This window comes from Manacus vitellinus, unplaced genomic scaffold (assembly GCF_001715985.3).
Source record: "Manacus vitellinus isolate BGI_N305 unplaced genomic scaffold, ASM171598v3 scaffold_52_pilon, whole genome shotgun sequence".
NCBI lineage: Eukaryota > Metazoa > Chordata > Aves > Passeriformes > Pipridae > Manacus > Manacus vitellinus.
The window spans coordinates 4,344,492-4,364,567 of NW_021940628.1; positions in this window are offsets into that span (position 1 = coordinate 4,344,492).

The following is a 20,076-nucleotide window of genomic DNA, read 5'->3' on the forward strand; positions in this document are numbered from 1 at the left end:
GTGCTGGGATGGCTGGGCAGGAGAAGGACGTGCCTGGGAGGCTGCCAGAGCCCTGGCTCAGCGCTGCTCACGGGTGAGTGCTGCCCACCCTGCTCGGGGGGTGCTGGGCTGAGTGTGGGGGCCTGGGGGTGGGCTCAGCTGGGACTTTGTTCAGGAACCTGTGGATGTGCCTTGCTGAAGGAGGATCAAAGGTTGTGGAAGGGCTTTGGCATTGGACAACTTGTTACAGTGATGCTAAAAATACAAGATATTTGCCCAGTTGATAAGTGCTGTGAAAATAGCTTTAATGTGGTAATTCATCATTTCAGAGTGTATCAATTAGTGCAAGCTCTCTGCTGTATTTATAACTTGTGAACATGGTGTACCAGTGAGGAGAAGTCAATTGGTTATTCTGAGTTTGTTGTGAGGATATTTGGATGTGTTAGTTTTACGTGCTGCCTTTTTACAGTGAATACAAGTGGTGTTTGGAGCTCCAGGTATTAGACAGGTTGGACTTGTAATTGTGTACATCTTAAGGGTTTTTTTTATGCACATAAAAACCTCAGTCCCCTCATCTGCAAATAAAGCTGTAGATTTATGGATATTCTGAAGACTTGGGATGTAAGAATTCTTATTTTTGAGTATGAGAGGGAATCAGATTGCAAAAATTGAAAAAATGTTGAGATTATTAATATCTAGAGGAAAACACTGATTGACAAAAGACATTTTCAAATCAGACTAATGCTTTAGAGCATCAGCAGACGTATGAACTGGTGGAAAGAAACACGAGCATTTCTACAGCTACGGCATTTTTCAATACTAATGAAGAAAAAGAGGCTTCTCTTTATTTTTTTTAATGGTATCTAAACTGGCTCGTTTGGAATTAGCTCCATCCACATGTGTTTTGTTTAGATTTATATGCATCAGGTGTAATAGAACCACAATCAATGTGAGTTATGAGGCTCGGTGCTCGCATTACCGAGATTCATGTGCTCTGAAGTCCTCTCCTAAAATACCAGAGTGAATATACCTGGTAAATGCAGATTTCTGGGGCTTGAGTGCCCTCTACTGAAACCGTCCCGGCTCTGGCTCTTTGCTGCGACACCCACAGCTTGATTGATGGGTTGCTAAATTAAATTGAAGCCTGTGGTTCACAGATCCATTATGAAGGATCCCTCCTTTCCTTCCTCCCCAGTCTGATCCCGCACTTGCTTCTGCCTCTCCAGCACTCTGGTTAATTCTGGCTCCTCCTGCAGCTCTGCCACAGCAGATTTTCTGGTTTAAATGGCAAGTTTAAGTGCTGTAAGGAAGATTCCTTTGGCCAGAATCATATGGGAACTATGATGGCACTGATGAGTGCCAAGGGCTGCGTTGGGCTGGGTGTGACAGTGCTGCAGAGAGAAGCTGGCTTTGCCCAAGGATCTTGGGTCTGCTCAGTGCCTTTTCCTGGGAGAGGCACCACGTCCATGCCAGCAGCCGGGATGAGGTGACGCTGCCACCCACACTCCAGCACTCCAGCTCTTGCAAAAGCAAACAGCAAGAAACCACGTTTGCCCCCGCAAACTCACTGTAGTTTGTGTTACATTTCGCTTGTTGTGGGGAGAAAGAGGAAAAATTTCCACTTCCTACTCAGCATTCCATCTGGGTAGGGGTTAGTGCTGTGTGTTCCTGTGCCCCCCCTGCAGCCCGGGCAGGGTGTCTGTGGTGCAGCAGGACATGTGGGCTCTGCTGGGGTGTGGGTGGTGATGGGGGCACGGGCGGTCCTGCCGGGGCTGAGGAAAGCACCAGGAGCTGCCCGTTTGTTTTGGTGCTGGGCAGGTGATTGGAACGTGTGGGGGTTTCCCACTGAAATTTTTATCAGGTTTATTCTCTCTGAGTAATTCCTGCTGCTGGTGCTGCTGCTCTGGCCGGGGCAGGTGGGGCGGGCAGGGAGCCGTGGGGTCCCTGCGATCTGTGATGCTCACAGAAGAGTCGTTGCTGCACTACGCTGCATATATTTGTGTTGGAACATACTGTGGTGTAATAGCTGGTTTGAAACGTATCCAGTTCTGCTGAATATATTATTGTGAAAGTCAGGCGAAGGCACGGGGAGAACACGAGCTCCTGTCAAAGCGAGAGCGGCGACGCCCTGCAGGAACCGAGAGTGGGAACGGGGCCGGGACCAACTGCTGCTCTCCCTCCTTGGCTGGGGGGCCGGGCTGCAGGGAGGCTGGGACTGGAGCCCTGCGTGGGCCCTGTGTCTGAGCAGATCCAAAGGCACTGTCACTGCTCTCTGGAGCAGTTGGCATCGCCCACCCCGGGCAGACCCCCCGGCAGCGGGGGCAGGAGCCGGGGCTGGGACCTGGCGGGTCCTGCTGTCGCCTGGTCGCTGCCAACAGAGCTGCTGGGAGCAGGTACAAGATCTTGTCCCAGTGTCCCCAGGCTGGCAGGAGATGGGAATTGGCTCCTCCTGCCCCGGGTGGTACTTGCATCACCAATTTCTTCCACTGCCCCCTTTCCACACCAGCAGAGTCACCCCAGGCAGCAGGAACTTGGGATTATGTGGAGACCTGCAAGGCCTTTTTGGGTGTGACATGGTGGCAGCGACCAGGGATAGAGCTGTCCTGGCACCTGGAGGGTGACAGCATCCCAGGGGGTGGCAGATTCCGTGGGATGTGTGGAGCAGAACCCCATGTGCTCCTGCTGCTCGTCAGCCTCGTACAACAGCAAATTTGTACAATTGCAATGTGTCATGTCGGCTGAAAAGGGCAACAGGGAGCAAATGACTAAGTAAGACCAGTTAAAATTATTACCTTTATCACCTCCTGTGTGTCATCCCTGACAGGAGAAGCTGTTTTGGCCAGTTGGCTCCACCAAGGTCTCCTGTTTCTGGGCTGAAAGATGATCTCTTTGAACTAGGCTGAGTGAAAAACACATATCTGTGTCAGACAGCCATTGCATGTGTTTTTCATCCTCTTTCTGCAGTGGTAGGAAATCATGTGTTTTCTCTTTCTTTTTTTTTTTTTTTTCCTTTTAAAAAGAAGCCCTCTATCTTTAGGATTGGTGGGAGAAGCCATTTGCAACTGATGGGTGTAAATTATGCCTGCTTAGTCAGACAAGAAAATTAGAGACTGCAGAATTAGTCTCTGCTTGCTATTATCTTTACATGGAACCAGTTCACAAAGAAACTTGGTTTGCTCCGTGGTAATTCTGCTCAGTCCTCACGTGACGTGCCTGTGACCTGTCAGCCCCAGCACGTGGCCCATTGTGTGGACCCAGCCAGGGCAGCTCCTTTTTCTGCTGCACAAAGGTACCAACTGGCCGAGCAGAAGGTTGGGCACTTGCCAGCCCGGGAGTGCACAGGGCTCTTTGCTCCCCACATGGCTAATTACCCATGCAAAGATTGGGAATGAGTTGTTAATACCTTTTTTTTTCCCCTCTACACATGCAAAGGGCAGGAAAAGAGCACATTATTTCCAATGCCTGTTAAAATCAGACTTCAGTGGAATTACGCTGGGAATTAATTTGGCCAGCTGCAGCCAGTTGTTCAGCCCAATCCCTGCAAACTCCAGCCTGATTCCAGTTCACAGCAAATGTCTGGGTTGTTCCAGCACGTTCAGCTCCAGCGTTGGGTGGGGAGCTGTGGGTGGGTGGGCTGTACCTACAGAATCAGACCTGAGTGGGCCCCTGATGTGTGCCTGCTCTGACTGTCCCTGGCAGTGGGGCAGGGGCAGTGCAGCAGGTGAGGAACCACGAGCAAATATCCCTGTCTGGGTTTTCCAGGCTGGCATTTGTGGCCAGACCGTGTCCAGTGAAGCCCCAGTGCCTGTCTGCCAGCGGGGCTGCAGGGCACAGAGAGAGGGGGAACCTCTCTGTGCCAGCTCTTCCCTCCCAGCTCACCTGGTGGGGTGTGAGGAGCTCTGGAGCAGGGATTTCCAGGGGCCTTGTGTTTAGCTGATGTGAGACTTCTCCTAAACCAGACCTTAGCACCAGTTAAACCCTCATCCCTCCCAGCTGCCTGTCTGAGCACCAGGTTAATTTTGGCGCTTTTCAGCTTAGCAAGCAGTGAACAGGTTCATGTTCTGTGCTGTGGGAAGGGCACTGTGAGCATGTGGGATTTGTGGATTGAAAGGGGAGTGTGGGAGTCTTCCTGCGTATGTTTCTATTCACGGGCAGAGAGAAATGCTGCTTTTTATTATATTTTTTAAAATCTGATGTTTATTTGGCATTTTAACAGTGTTAGGAAAACAGAGAAAACGAATTTCTAGCGATGGAAAGCGAAGTGGTTTTAAAAAAATTGTGATTTGTGAGCTGCTTCCTGGTTTTCCTGGTTCTCCCAAGTCACCCCAGGACAGTGGGGATGGACACACCTTTCCCTGCAGCAGTGGCTGGTGCCACCCAGCACCTTGGGCAGCTGCTGATGTCCCCGTGGAGGAGAGGCTGGAAGCTGATGTGCCTCAGGCCATGCTGAGAGTGGCTTTTTTTGGAATCCTTATGGCCGTGCAGCAGATGCAGGGCTCAAAGGTCCCCCAGCAGAGGCTCAGGAGGTGCCTCATACAGGACAATTTCTTGTCGTGGCTCTAAATTGGAATCTAAATACCTTCATTTACCTTTGCTGCTGTTTCTATGTATTGTTTCTTTTCGGTGATGAGGCAGAAGAATAATACTTTTAAGCAGCTCTTAGCACAAGGCAAACGAGGTTTTGTTTTACCCAGTATATGCAAAGTCTTCACTGGATTGTATCTGTGCACAGCCCTCCATGGTGGGAACATGACTTGCATATTGAAGCCTGGTGTGAAAATCCCTTGGAAAAATAACAAGCCTCTCTTCCTAGTTTATTTCCATAATTTCCATGGGAGGCATTTGCTTTTTTTCAAATGTGAAGAAAAAGCCAGAACTGTGTCCAGTGAACATCCGATATTTAAAGTGTTTGTACACAGAGAAGCACTTTGTGTTGGCTCTTTACAGTATAAAAGCAAAAAAGTGAATAATTTTGCATAACTATTTTTTGTTTTACAAGCATTCCCTGGGGGAAGGCAGAGCAAGGTCTTGCCAAAATTATCTGTACTCTGCACAATTTTTATTTTTTTTTTTTTTATCCCTGAGGCATTTCAGTGCATCTGCAGCTTGGCTGGGGGTGGTGGTGCCTGCTCTGTCCCAGGCCCTGGGGAGGCTGGGTCTGGGCTGGACTGAGTGGCTGTTTTTAATAAATGAAGGGCAAAATCACTCGTAATCGATCCATTAGCACTTGTCTGCACATCACACCTGAGGGACCAGGGATGTCAGGTGCCTTTATGCTTTGATTGGAATTGAAGATATATCTTTCCAGGAAAGCCATCACAGTTCTCATATAATATTTCAGTGAGATACAGCCTGAAAGGGGGGGCAGGTGGAACATCCCAGCTCTGCCCTCCCGGGGCTCGGCTGCTGCCTGCGGGGGACGTGGCCTGGAGAGAGGCAATTACACACCCTCATGTGGCAGTTTAGAGATCAAGCACAGAGTGGTTTGACTAGAGATTAAATATAAAGATACCCATTTATGAATTGGGAGAAGAGAAGAAAAAGCCCTCCAAGTAGATTAAAGTCTTGCAGAACTGACTAATAAATCAGCAGCTGGCGGAGCGTGGCAGCCTCGTCTGCCACTCCGAGTGGCTGAGGACAAGTTTAATAACTCTTTACACTTCAGAGGCTAAATGAAGAGCGAGCAAAGAAGGAGCAGCACTCCCACTGGCTGAACACGAGGGAAGGGGACTCGGGAATGGGCAGGAGCCTTGGCTGGGGGTGGGCAGTGTGACCCCCAGGCTGCTCCCCCTTCACCTCGGTCCTTCCAGCCCGAGGGAGAGCAGCGAGGGGAGCGCCCTGTCCTGCAGGCTCTGGGTTTTGGCTGGGCCTCCTGGGTGAAGGAGAGGGATGCTGTAGGCATCTGGGATTAAAGGGAAAAGCCTGGAGCTCTGCTGGCTGGTGGTGGCTCGTTACTGTGTTGTGGTAATGAGCAGGAGGAGAGCTCAGAGCCTCCCCCAGCAAGGGAGACAGTGCACGTGGAGTGTTCTTGGGATACTTGGGATTGTTGGTGCAGACTGAGGACTGGACTAAGGCACAGTCAGCCTTTTAATACTGGGCTTCCAAACAGGGTGAAGGGACATTCCTCTCCCTAGGCAAAGGCACAGTGTGCTCTGCGCTGGGGCTGGGCTTGGAAATAAAGATTACCCTGGTGAGAAATGGGCCTTCCAGAGCAGGTGCAGTACCACGAGGTGAGGCAGGTCATTCACTCCAGCAGCAACCTATTGCTTTTACTGGGTGTACACTTCTAACAACTGAGCCTTAGGGGCCAGGAGCCCGTGGGATTGATTGCTGGCTCGGGGAGTGAGTAGCTCTAGGTGAAGTCAAGGGTGATCAGCTTCAGCCAGACAGTCAGTTCCCAGGAGATGCTGTGTGCCAAGGGTACCTCTGGCTATAAATTGCTTTGGATGTTTGAATATAGACCTCTTGTAAACCCAGGCACTGCACAGGACACTTGTGTCCTCGCTCTGCCATCACACCCTCAATCACTGTCACTTGTTCAAGGTCATAAGAAGAGTCTGTGGTGATCCAGAATTAAATGCAGTTTGTTCGACTGCCCTATTTTTGTCTTGTCTTTGCTCAGAGTTTTCCCAGTTTCCAGGATGTTTTCCTGTTGTGTCCTGGGGGGAGCTCCCGGGTCCGGCTCGTGCTGACGCATCAGGGCCTCCTGAGCAGCCAGGGCTGGTTATCCCTGCAGGGTGCTCTTGGAAGCTGCTCCAGGAGGGAGCACGGCGCTGGGAGCCGCTGGCAGGCAAAGCACTCAGGCCCCCATTAGAAACAGCAGAACAAGTTTAATCTCTGGGTGGCAGGGAAGTTTGCATCGTCAGCAGCGTTTGATCCAAGTTTTCAAGGCAAAATTGAAATCATTCTTCACCAGGCTCAACACATTGATCTCTAGAAAAGAGTACTTGTAAATAAGCTCCTTGAGAATGTGTCACCCTCTTTCTCCTCCAAAGCTACTCCTCCATGAGGAGGGCAATCCCTGAGGATGCTCTGAAAGCAAGAAGGAGAATAAGCAGAAATGGCTTCAGGGAGTTTCTCTCTCTCTCGTTCCTCCTCAGTCCACCATGGCATGCACACATCACATGCTCCAGATCACAAGCCATTAAAATTTTTATTTCTGAATTAGCTCCTGGTAAACTTTGAGATGGTTTGTTGAGATGGCTGGGAGAGCATTGCCCCCCCTGCACGGTGTGACTGTGCTGCTGTGACTGGTGTGAGTGCCATAACGTCTGTTGGAGCTGCTGCCATGGATGTGGCCTCTCGTGGGCTGTGGTGCTGCAGGATGCTGAGCACTTCAGAGCTGATCTTCAAGTATCTTTGACTGCAATAAGCTGATTCATTAGCATCAAGTTAAGAACATGTTCAAGTGATTTGCAGAATTGAACCCAGCCAGTATGATTTTCAAATTAGATACATTTCCGTGGGTCTTTTCCCTTGGGTTTATTGGATTTTAAACGGGTTTGAAGGGATTCTGTGGCAGTTGCTGTGACCTACTTCAGAGCAGGGGCTGGGGAGTCCCGTGGCTCTGCACTAGCAGTGTCTTTCTAAATGTGGACTCAGCCACTTGAATGTGATTTTCCTGGGGGTGTGGGGAGGAAATCAGTGTTGTGTAAGTGGGGCAAACTCACAGGAAAAGCAGTGGCAGACATCAAATTCCTGCTCTCCCCTGAATGAGGAGGTTTCCTCCCTTGCCCTCACCTGATACAGACAAATCTGCCTGAGCAGGGACAGAACCAGGACTGTATTTGCTGAGGGTTTCAGTGGTGGCACACAGCTCTGGGACAGGAGAACCCCTGGCTGTTCTCAAACCTTGTGGAGAAAGGAGCTGTGGGGCCACGTAAGGATGGGAGCGAGCGGGGGAAGCGCAGGCAGGGGAGAGAAGAATGCACTGTTTGGAAAGGAAATGAAGTCATCTTTAATGAGGCACTTCAGAAACAGCTTTGTCACTTCTGCTCACAAAGGAAGTTACTGTGGTGAAGTTACCTGAGCAGCAGGGCTGGTTCCACCATCTGTGCCCCTGTGGGAAGGGACCGGGACAGGCTCCGGGGCCGTGTGGGGGTGGGTTTGTGACCCGGGGGGGCTCGTAACTAATGGATCCGAGAAGTTTAGAAGCCAGCAGCAAACTGAAGGCATTAATAATTGCTGCTTTCCAGTCAATGGGATTGATCAGCAAATTCCCTTTATTTCTGAATGATCATGGCAGGAAAGTGGAAGGCAGAGCTCGGCGAGGGACGTACCTGCAGCAATAACACATGATTGCAGGCTGGGCCGCAGAGCCCGGGCTGGTGACACAACAGATCATTCATAATTGTCAGCCAAATTGCACAGCTGGTATTGAGTTCTAAAAAATGAGCCATAAGAAGCATTTTACATCGATTTCAGTTTCGTTAGAAACAATAGAAGGCTGCCTTGAAGAACCGAGCACAGGCTGCAATTGATTCTCTTTCCTTTTGAGCAAATTCTTGTAGAATGTGATATTGGATATTAATGGAGGATTTATTAATGCTTTCTCTCTTCCACTTCTCTGTTGTTGTAGGAGAGGTTGGGAGGCACGGGAGCTGAACTAGAACTTGGGGAAAGTTGATGCCAAAGGGCACAAAGTCCATTGAAACTGGATATTCCACAGATCCTCCTGGCAAGGGGGAAAATTAAATCCAGAGTCCAACGTGAAGCTTGCAGGCCAGAGACTGCTGATTTCTGGCAGGCAGGCAGGGTGTGCTGCCACCAGCTCCCCCATTCACTTCTGCTTCTCCCCCAGATATTGAGATTATTGCCAGTTCCTCACTGTCTTCCTCTGCAGTGAAGGTACTGCCATTAAACCTTTGGTTTGTGACATATTAGACCTGTATTTGCAAATGGAGCTCAGATGGCTTTGAGGTGACAATGCCCTTCCTGTGGCTGGAGCTGTTCATCAGGTGTTGGCTCCACAGGGTTTCCTGAGGAGTCCAGTGCCAGACAGAGGCTTTCCCTCCCCAGTGCCACATCAGTGTCACTGCATCCACGTGTGGAACTCAGCTCACCTGCTGTCTTCTGAACAGACCTACCTGCTCTTCCATTCCCCCACTGTGGGATAATAAACACCAACCCCCCATCCATGAAGGTCACACATCCATCCTTCCTCCTTGGAGCCTCAAACGAAGCCTGTAAGATCTAATGTTATTTAAGGTCCTTCTTACATGAAAATGAGATGTAATCACCCTTCACAGGTGAGATATTCCGAGGGGATTCATTTCACATTATTCCACATTAAGCTGTATCTAATCACTGTAGGTTTTCTGTGCTGGCTGTGAGGGGTGAGCCAGGTGTGCTGCCCTGGTACAGGTGTACACTGCTCCTTCTCTGGCCTCCTGCAGAGGGTCAGAGAGGCTGCAGAGATGTTTGCAGCACTGGTCTTTGAGGTAAACTAAACCAAAGCAACAGGTTAGAGTAACTTTGAAAGCCTTTTCCTTGTAAAATAGTTCCCTGCTGCCAATAGCAACACGATATGAAACCAGATATTTGTTTTCCTCTCCTGGTATCACTTACAGGGTGATGTGGCCCTGTTTGAGGGGAACCAATTGCATCTGCCACTGTGCTGGTTATGTTGGGGCCAGTGGTTGTTTCCTGGTGCCAGGGCCAGTCCTCGGGGTCTGACTGGGTATCAAATTCCAAAACTAAGCAATGTCTGTGTGCTTGAATTTCTTGGAATATCAGATGTGCTTCAGCTCAGCCCTCGGAGCAGCAGCTCCTCTGAGAGAGCACTGCTTTGTAGGGGTTGGTTATTCACCCCCTCCTGTTAACAGCAAAGATTTAAAACTGCCAAAATAATCACTGGATCAAAGTTACTCACAAACAGGTCAAGGCCTGAAGCTGCTCAAGCTGGTCAGATTTACATAGATCATATGGCTAAATAATTGGAGCTAAGCAGATTAGCATGTTATGCCTCTGAAATGATCCCTGAATCTGCCATAGCCTCGTGCCAGGGCATTATGAGAGGGGGGAAAATCCTTGATTACTGCCAGTGACATTCAAGTGACAATGAAAACCAAAAAACACCTGGAGCTGTTGCTTTTATAGATGCTAAAAAATAAAAATTAAAAATGTAAGAGTCTTATCAGGAGCCCAGGACGAAAAGACAAATCTGTTTTTTATGCACTGAGGTGACGTTTGTGGCTCTGGGGAGGACATGTGGGAGCTGGAGCTCTTGGAGAGGGGGCAGGACTCGGGGCCAGCAGAGCCCCAGACTCCAAGTGCTGTCTCAGGGGCTGTGCAGATGTGCTGATGTTCCCGTGGTTATCGTGGCTCTGGCATCTCCACAGATCCAGAGATACGCACGGCACCAGCACAGAAATCTATTTGCATAAATTACTGATGAATTCACCTCAAAAGCCAAGCCCCAGCTCCACGATTAAAAATAGTGACAGAACTTCAAAGGGGCAATAGGCATGATTTATTTTTAAGATAATGTGGATAATTTCAAGTACCAAAGGAAATGCTTATGCTGCTTTCTGTGGTGTTCTGCATAATCTGCTGTGTCCAGCTAAGATTAGATAAAAACCAACACAGGATCTTTTTTCCCTTCCAGCTTTAACTGTTTGAATTCTCTTTATCCAGAGATGAGGTCTCAGAGCTTAATGTGCAGGATGCTCCTCTGGGCTCCAGACCCTGCTTCCAGATCAGACTTTTGGGGGTTTTGTTTGAGTGTCTTCCTGCTTGTGCTGCTCATGGTTGTCCCTGTGTGAGTGCTGGGGGCATTGCCCAGGGCTGGGAAGGTTCTCAGCAGAGTCACAGAATGCTTTGGCTTGGAAGGGACCTTAAGGATCATCCAGTTCAGCCCCAGCCATGTCCATGGAAAACAGTGTGTGTGGTCACATTCCTGCTCCCTGTGCCAGCCATTCCTTGGATCAGAGCTGCTGGCCAGGGGCCTTCCAGCTTCACACTGCCTGCTCATTTTCATCTGAGCCTTCCACACAGACATCCCCAAAGCTCATTTGTGTGCCAGGTGTCTTACAAGTCCATTTGTTTCATCGGGCTTCTAATTCTTTGCAAATTGTTATTACTCAGGCTCAAAAGGGAGCAACTGCTTCTGTAAAACTGGTGTGATCTGGTGTCACTCTTCCTACACTCCCGTGCTTCATTTACTTTTGTTCCCAATATCCTGGCAATCTTTCTTGCTTTGGGAGCTCCCAGAACACACTCGTGGTGCTGGTGAGTGAATTCCCACACCAGGAACCTGCTCCAGGCCACAGAGTGAGCCAGGGTGACCCTGCAGGTCCTGGTGGAACATCAGGGCACTGCCGATGCATTCCCGAGTTTCTGCGGGATGGGATCCAGTGACAACGAGCTGGGCTTTCCTGCTCCCTGGTCCTACACAACTGGTTTGTTATCCCATTTGTATGGTAGAATTCTTCAAAGTGAAGCAAAAAGAACTTTCAGGGACAATGAAAGTGTTCCCTGGTGCCTCTGTGGGCACAGCTCAGCCCCTCCCAGAGCCAGCCCCTGCTCGTCCTCCCACTCCTTCCCTTCTCAGTTGTTTGTGGCAGCAGAGGGAGGATCGATGCCTTTGGTGTCAGGGCAAGACAATGTCTGTGCGTCCTGGCCATGATATTGACAGCCTGGCTGCTTTTCTTGTGCCTTCTACACTTCATTTGTAAGAAGCACCGCAATTATCCCCTGGTAGTCATTTCAGGAATGGCAACAACTTGAAAAGAAAGCAAAATGGGTACACCCGACTGAAAGAAAACACTTTAAATATTGAACCATTTTTCTAAATGGTTCAATATTTTCAATTTTGTTCAATTTTCTATCTGCCTCCGCACTTAGCATCTGCACAGTCACTTTGTCTGAGCCTTAACAATGGACATTTTACATAGAGGGTGTTCAGAGCAGCAAAAATAAAGAAGGATTCATCCCCCACACCCTTTGCATCTCTCCTTCCATGTGCTCCCAGGCAATTTCTAAACTCTTAAATCAGTCTTTCCCCCCCACCCCCAAATCCATGCAGTCCTGCCCAGCCTAATTGTCAGTCTGTCTTTCATTAAGCCAACTGCAGACTTTTGATCTACTTCTTTGGAAGAGCTTTTGTGCTCAGCATTCGAACGAACCAGTCCCCTGTTTACAAGATTTACATCAAAATAAGGTTTCTGGAAAAGAAAATGCAGCTTAGCAAAATAAAAAAAAAAAATTGTGCAAAGCCCCGGGAGAACTAATTCATCTGCATCTCAGCAATAATAATAATAAAAAATAGCGTGAGCCAGGCTGGCTCAGTGCAGAGCTGCAGCAGTGCTGGGGTGTCCTCTGTTCTCCAGCTCCTGGGCTCCTGTTGACAGATGCACCAGGCTGGGAACAGCTGCAGCTCTGTGGGATGAGGTGCTGCACCCCTGTGCCTCCTTGGTTTTGGAAGCTTTGTCGACCTGACACCAGCTCCTTGGGTTTTGTGTTCAGGGAGCCCCCAAGAGCCCCGAGCTGGAGGAGGGAGCGTGGGCAGGGGGTTCCCTGGGCTGTGGTAACGCTGGGCTGTGGGGATCTGTTCAGCTCTGGGGTGAGAGGAGCGCTCCCCGTGCTCTTGTTCTAGACAGGCACCCTGTCACTTAGGAAAAAATCAATTTAGGAGCTGACAAAAGCTGGAGAAAACTGCAGCAGTTAATTAATAGCCCCGTGTCTCGCACAGTTGGCTCCAACAGCAGACTCCAGTGTCGGAGCTAATTGGGAAGTCAGGCCAGATCGTCTTCTACAGAACAAGTTCATGTTAATAAGTGATTTCTGTATTCAAGGATAGTTTTTGTTCAATTTCTGGTACTTTATTTTGACTAGCGAGTCAAATATTCTTGAAGTATCAAAACAATCTTTGTAGCTGTGTAAGAGGAGCATGAGGATGTCATTAAAACTGAGCCCAGCTTGATCTGGATGCTGGCAAAACAACTTCAAAAGTATCCCAGTTATTCCGGGGGAAAGGAGCCGTGTTCTCTCGGGATGAAAGGATCCACTGGAGGGTGGTTTAAAGGCAGGCCTGGTCCCCAGCACAGGGAAGGCTGTCTGGGGATCCTGCCTGGAACCAGCCTGAAAATCTGAGCGTGGATTTCGGAGAGCCTGTAAATAAGTGTGCTGGCTGCAGCCCCTGAGCTCACACAGACACAGGTGTTGCCTTCAGGAGGAGAGTGGGAGCAGCAGGACCCTGTGCAGAGGATTTTGAGCTGGTGCTCTCCATGGGCTGGACCCCTGGGTATCACTGGGCAGCTGGGGTAGAACGGAGGGAAATGCTTGTTCTCAGAGCATGGAGGTGTTTGCTGCTGGATGCTGTGGAGGGAGGAGCAGGAATGGGAAGGAAAGGAGATGGAAGGAATGGGGGATGGTCCCTGGGCAGCAGATAACCCAACTGACCAGGAAATTCCTGACACTCTGCCAGAGCTGGGAGCAGAGAGAGTGGGAAATGTCACTCTGCACGTGACATCTCTTACTCTCCCAACACATCCTTGTCTGCTGCTGTGCAAACAGCAGTGCCAGGACTCTGATTTGGCTCAATTTTTGGCTCAGTATTTTTGTTAAAGTTGTGGAAATGGTACTAATGATGAAAGACAGGGAAGTCCTGGAGGGATCTATGGAGAGTCCATGTTACATCATTCAAAGCTGTGTCGCTTTGGGTTTGACAGAGAAGCTGATGAGTGGAACAAAAGAATTAATTTTTTATTGGGTTATGGATAGTGGGATTCTCTGCATTCCTTCCATGTTTTGGGGCTTAGGCTTGGTTTTCTTCCTGGAGTGTCCTTGGATTTAAGCGAGAGCAGGGCAGGTATTTAGTGGCTTTTCTTGCCCCAGCAGAGAGGAGCAATGTCAGGCAGGTTAATTCAGCAGACTTGTGGGTGAGACATTTCACTGGAAAACTGTTAAGGAATTTGGACTTAAATTTCCTCATTCTGAAATGCTTGTCTGGCAGCATCCCTGTATCCTTATAGACCTCAGCAGGTAACTCTGGGATCCCTCTGCCCCACCAATTGCAGATAAACATGTCTTTAATTTTGGGGTTGAGGCAGCGAAAGCAGGTCAGGATGAAGTGCATTATAGGTTAACAGCACCTTCATTTACGAGGCAGTGGAGTGAAACCCCAGAGGTGTGAGAAGTTGGCTCAGAATCTTCATTTCCCCCAGTGTTTATCTCGCCACTGTAAAACCTCATCTGCATCAGCCTGAACAGTCGTGCAGTTCTCCCAGAAGGTCAGTGTGCAGTGAACGTGCAACACAAACTATTTCTGCATATTAAACAACAACAAAAAAAAAAGAAAGAAATGGAGATATTTTTCTCTTTGCATGCAATTTTTAAGAAGCTGAGAGCAAAGAGCCATAAAGTTTCCTTTTATAGATGGAGGAGACAGCAGCAGAGTGCGCTACAGCGAGCGAGGAAAACCCAAGGTGACATTTAATTTTAGTGATAATAAGCAATGGCAAAACTCCTCTTTTTAAAGACCTGAGGCAAAACTGTTCAGCGTGTGAGTTCTGGAGCTGAGACACCACAGGGAGCAAAGGGAGACGGGGTGAGACACCTTGAGCAGGATTCAAAGAGCCAGGCTTTCATTTTAGGGATGGAGAATTTGAGCATCTCTGCTAAGCAATGAATGAATAATGCCTGTTACAGCGGGGTGAGCTGTTCTGCCTTACACAGTAGGAATTCTCCCCTGGATAAGGGGAGGCTGCTGCTGAGGCTGGGCTGGAACAGTGTTCTCCAGCTCACGGCCCCCTGAGCGTCCCTCTCACAGCATGTGTGAGCCATCCGAGGGGATTTCTAGCCCTGGGAGGGCTGGGAGAGAGCTGCAGGCTGTGAGTGCAGCACTGAAGGGCCAGAGTCCTGCTTGGGTGCTGCTCTCTGGGTCCAGAGACAGGTCCTGAGGGGCCAGTCCAGCCAAATTATCTTCCGTGCTCCTGGAGACAGAATCTGCCACCTCTCATCTGAAAACCTCGCAGCCTGTGGATGGGGGAAGAGCTGGCTCAGAATTGGAGCTGACAGGTAGACAGCATCCAGGGTGAAGTATTTGCTTTAGCAGATGACCAGCCAGCAGGCCCGTGTCCCATCTCAGCCTTGCTTTGCAGAAATGCCCAGTGAAACCCCAACTGCAAAGTAAGAAGAGACAGTAAGTTTGCTTTTACAGGTTTGGGGGTGAAGCACTGTAATTCCCACCTTGTGTTCTGCTCCAGTGCACAGGGGTGCAGTTGCTGGGGGCTGTTGATGGAGGGGGGGTGTCATGAAACCCCCTCCCTGCTCCAGATGAGCCAGTTTGCTGTGAGCACGGAACCCTGGCTCTGCCCCTCCTGCTGCAGTCCTCTCCAGTTCCCTTTCATTTGCTGTAAGTTCTCCTGACTGAATGTTCCCAGAGGGAGGAGGGATCCTTCGATAGGTCTTCCTGCAGATGTTGATTCCTGGTGGCAGCTCTGTCTGCAGGTAATTGCCCAACACCTATTTTGGCAGCACTTTCTAGAAAAGAATTAATAAAACCTAATAAGGCACTTAGTTGTGCAGCTGCACACCGAGGGTGAGACAGCAGCACATCCAGTCCCTGCTCCTTCAAGGGCTCCCAGCTCCGAGCTGGAGCTGCTCCTCTGGCCATGGCCCTTCTGGAGCTGTGCTGGGAGCAGGGCTGGTGCAGGAGCAGCCACAGCAGAGTTTGCTGGTGAGCCCCAGGTGTGTTTGTTAATGGAAATTAGACCTAAACACCCTGTGTGGCTGCTGCATGGGAAGGATTTTGCAGATTTTCCATCCCTGTGCCTGTTCCCCTGTTCAGTGATCCTGTGATGGTGCTGAACATTGTGCTGAGGCTTTTGGTCATGGTTCCAGAACTGGCTCACTTCTGCTTTGTCTCTGTGGTGCATTAGTGCTGTAGGATCTTGCAGTGCCCTTCAGCAGAGGCAGGAAGACATTGCTGGCACCTGTAATAATTTACCTGTGTGGTAACTGTGATCTCTGACGGGCCAGACAGGCACCTGAGCAGGGAGCAGCTGCTCCCAGGCAGTGCCTGTGCTGTGGTTTCCTCCCCAGGGGTCTGTGTGCTGTGTGGGGGCTGCTCGGGGAGCCCAGGAGGGAGAGGGGCCGTGCACAGCCCTCAGTCTCCAAGAGTGATCCTCTTCCACCTCTGTGGCTGTGGAGAAACCAGTGACACTCCCTGGGGCTCGTAGCAGAATCTGCAGGTGTGACCCTCACACTGCCCTCAGATCTGTCTGTGCCCAGGAGCATTTTGGACTTGCTCTCACAGCCCTGCAAGGTTGCATTTGCTGGGGCAGGACCCGGCTCCCTTCTGGGGGCAGAAATGGATGGGGCAGCAGGGCATGACCTGGGACTTCCCAATGGGGAGCATCTCCTTCCTGTTTCCAGCTGGCCCGGGGGAGGAGATGGGCTGGCTGGACCAACAGCTCCTGCCTGGCTGCCCTTGGAGCTGCACTGCAGGGGGGAACAGCATGGTGAGATCAAGCACTCCCAAATCCATCCCTGAATCTCCATCTCATCTGGCTGGATCAAAGCAAGGCTGCCTGGCCCAGACTGTCCTCTGGATCTCTGACATAGCAAGTCTATGAAAGTCAGAAGAAGGCAGCAAGGGGCATCCTGCTGACCAGCAGCTGCTGGGCCCTTGGCTGGCTGCAGAGCCAGCTCTCCCTGCCTGTGTGGGCGTGGGTATAAATAGCTGCAGAGCTGGGAGGGTGAGCGGGTTGTACAATGAACCTCGGCGGCCTCAGAGCCAGAAATACCTGCAGAAATGATGGGCAGTTTGAATGACATTTGCAGAACGCTGCTAATGGCAAAGAATTGCTGCCATTTGAGCAGAGTCCCCTCACAGTCACTCTGTGACTCAGCCCGTCCTGCCCGGGTGACTCTCATACCCCGAGTGGTGCCGGCCCCACACTGCACATTCCCTGCACATTCCCTGCTCCCTGCTCCTCCTGCTGCTGCAGGAGGGATGGCATTGGCACACAAAAGGGTTCCAGCCTTTCATGGCACCCTCGGCCTCGCAGCTCAGGTTTCAGGTCAATGTTATTTTCCTTTTCCATTTTGCAGAATGACAGGAGGACTGATCGTGCTCACCTTGGCAAGGCAGCGAATCCTCCCTTTGTTGCTGGATAATGAGGGACAATAATTCTCAGAGAGGGAGCGGGAGACAGAGTTTTTGTGAAATGCTTCCATTCTGTATATAAACCTGTCTCTATTTTTCAATCCTAAATGGCCCTTGAATTGAAATCCCAGTGTCTGAGCTGTCTCCATTCAGTGTGAAAGCTGCAAAGAAATGGAAACTGTCCTGAACTGCTCAGCTTCTGGAGAGGGGACGTGTTTCTCAGTGGGTGTCTGTAACTCTGTCTTGCCATAGAGCTGTGATGATTTTATGGTTGTGAGGTTGGGATGAAGGGTATTGAGCCTGTCCTGGCTCCATCACTGACTCTCTGTGGCCTTGGGCACTGTCAGTGTGACCTGCAGCCCCAGCAGGGTCGGTGTCTGCTCCCCTGGGTGCACACCAGGGACCTGCCTGTGGGTGGGCAAGCACAGCCCCTGCAGCTGCTCAGCACCAGGCAAAAACCAGGCTGTTTCTCCTCTCTCCTCTCTTGGATCATGGATCCTCTTGGATATGGGAGCTGAGAAGATGAAAGCACCACTCAGGGAATGAGTTGTTAAAATTATTGCTCTCCTGGGGTGTGTGCAGTGTGTTCCCCTGGCTCTGGCAGTGGCCACAGGGAGGGTCAGGGGGTAGGGGTGACCAGGCACCACAGAGCTGAGCTGTGCTAAAAGCAAACAGCAAAGTCCCACACTCATTCCAAAGCTGACTCTGAGTGTTCTCCAAAAATTCTAAATTAAACGCGAGGATGGAAATTTCCACCCATCTTTCAAGGAGGAAGCACCCAATGAGAACTGCCTCCTTAAACTCCACCCTGTGCAACTCCAATATCCTGTTTATTTTCCTCCATTTAGGGTACTGAAATGCTAGTGGGCTCCCTTGGTTGTGCCCATTCCTTCAGAGCTCCTCCTGAGCTCCTTCAGAGAGCAAAACCAGCACCGTGTCCCTGCCTGCTCCCAACCCTCCCAACTGCTCCTCTAGACGTGTATTAGTAGTTGCATGACTCAATTGTACGAGTTGTTGCATTAAATTACATGGTACTACTCAAAAAGAATGTTAATTTAGTTTTCATACAACTGTGTTCAGCTTAATTTTTAATCAGATCTGACAGCAAAAATTTAAATCAAGTGCTGCATCTTGGCTCCGAGAGGAGCGAGTACATGGTGAAGGTAGGAAAGGATCAGGACAGTTTGCAACACTGATACTCCCTACACGTGGGCTTGGCTGCTGGGGAGGAGGCAGAAATTATCCCTTCTCTCCCACCCAGCAGCAAGAGCTGCTCCAAGCTCTGGGGTTGGGGTCTGGAGTCAGAATCAGGGCTGTTCAGGGCTGAGGCGCCGTGTCCCGACACAGCACCTGTGTGCTGGGATCCCACAGCAAACATAAAGCAAAAGTGGTTTAGAAATGAGGCTTCAGTTCTTTTCTCTGTCACTTGGACAGTGCTGCAGGCTGGGAGGGAGGAACCAAAGGCAGTTTGCAGCCAGAGCAAGGGTGGAACTGGAGGGGACAGGAGAGTTTTCTGGGCAGCTGCAGCATCACTGAACTTGTGCAGTGAAAGAGCAGCTCCCAAATGGGGCCAGAGAGCAGCATGGCCTCTGCTGCACTTCCTGCTCTGCATTCAGGAGATCCTGGAGATAAAGGACAGCTAATTAGGAGAGGTTGGCTAATTAAAGAAAAAATAAACCACTAAACCCCTGGCAAGCCAGTAGTCTGTTAATCACAGTAATATTCTGGGGGGAATTCAGGGAGGCCGTGCAGGTCCTTAAAAATCCCAATAGAAACACTTCACTGCTCCTCCTCCCCTTCTTTGTTGAGATCATGGCATTTAAAGTGTGTTAATCTGCTAAAAATACCAATGACCACTTGTCCAACTGCACAGGAAGGGGCAAACATGAGCTTGTGCTCTGGGTTTCTCTCCTCATTCCATCAGCAGGCAGGAAAGGGTTCTCACTTTTTGGAAGCAAGCTGCATCACTGTGTGTCTTCTAATAGGAAAAGCGGGATCTGTATAAATTCATAATGGCTGCAGTAATCTTTCTTCTCTGTGAGAAGCTGGTATTAATCAGGAGTGTCACAAACTATGAATTTTATTGTGGTGATATTCATTATATGTGATATACAGAGGGAAAACGTGATGCAGCAAGTGCAATGAATTGCATTTGTTGCAATGACTAGAGCTAAGTGGAAATAAATTAAGCGTGATGTGTTTTAGGAGGTTCTGTATTCTGTAGCAGGTATAAAAAAATTGCCCAAAAATGTTGATATAGAAAAGATTTCTAAGGTGTAAACAGAGCTACAAACACAGCAATGGAAAAATAAATTTTTGGATGCACAGAGACAGATCCTTTGCTGTGCACTTAGCAGTGGGCTGCAGAAAGCAAATATTCCTTCTGTTCTAGAAATTTCCAGAACCAGGATAATTGCTACCTGTGGTTGCTGTGGGAACCAGAACTTTTCAATTCCAGATTTTAAGAGCATGAAATCTCAGCCAAATGTGCCACATCAGTGTGAGTGCTGCCACACTGCAGGAAATGGGCCAGTGTGTGGTTGACACAAACACGTTGGGAAGGGAGGATTTTGTCACAGGAGAGGCTCAGTCTGTGGTTTTTTCACTGGAGAAAGCCTGGGATTTGGCAGCTGGATGGAGCCATGGGCTTTATTGAAAGGCAGAGCTGTTTGACCCCAGGCTGCCTTTCCTGCCCCGGGAGGAGGGAGAGGAGCTGCTGGCAGCTGGGAGTGGGGCAGAGCCACCACAAACACACCTCCACTGGCCATGCCTGGGCAGGTTTGCTTTTTAAGGGATGCTTAAGAGAGCCCATGTAAAACCCACCCCAAACCCCCCCCCAAGGCAGAGTGAGTGTGGGAGCTGGGATGCAGCTGGGGTGCACAGCACAGACCTGTGACAGCCTCTCCAGGACATGTCACCTGAACTGAGCTGAGGAAAGGAGGCTCCGGCTCGGATCCATCTGCAGTGATATTTTACTGATTGCATGA